Source organism: Nicotiana attenuata, chromosome 11 (assembly GCF_001879085.1).
Source record: "Nicotiana attenuata strain UT chromosome 11, NIATTr2, whole genome shotgun sequence".
NCBI lineage: Eukaryota > Viridiplantae > Streptophyta > Magnoliopsida > Solanales > Solanaceae > Nicotiana > Nicotiana attenuata.
In genome coordinates, this window is record NC_031999.1 from 29,043,795 (window position 1) to 29,044,247 (window position 453).

Sequence of the window (453 nt, forward strand, 5' to 3'; positions counted from 1 at the left end):
AATTTTTGCATATTTTTACAAATTTATTTAGTATTTTTAAAGCTAAATTGCATATAATTGCAATATTAGCCTCTTTTAAGATTTAACTGCATTTATGTTCATAAAATTAGGTCTGGTAATTTTAAGTAATTAATTATGTATTATAAATCATTTTAGTACCATCAATTTATTTCCAGAAATTATTTTATTATTTTTTATAAATCAAATAGGAAAATTGGCTATTTAAATGTTAGCCCCATTTTATTTCGATTTTAGCCCAAATTGGCTTCCAATTTAACCCCAAATCAGACCCAATTACCCTGGCCCAATTGCTACTCATACCCGACCCCAACCCAATTAAATCAATCCATACCCATATCCCCACCTAGCCCGTTAATCTCAGCCGTTGATAACTTAGATCAACAACTCCCGTTCATCCTTTCCTAATTAAACCCAAAAGACCCCCCCAAACCC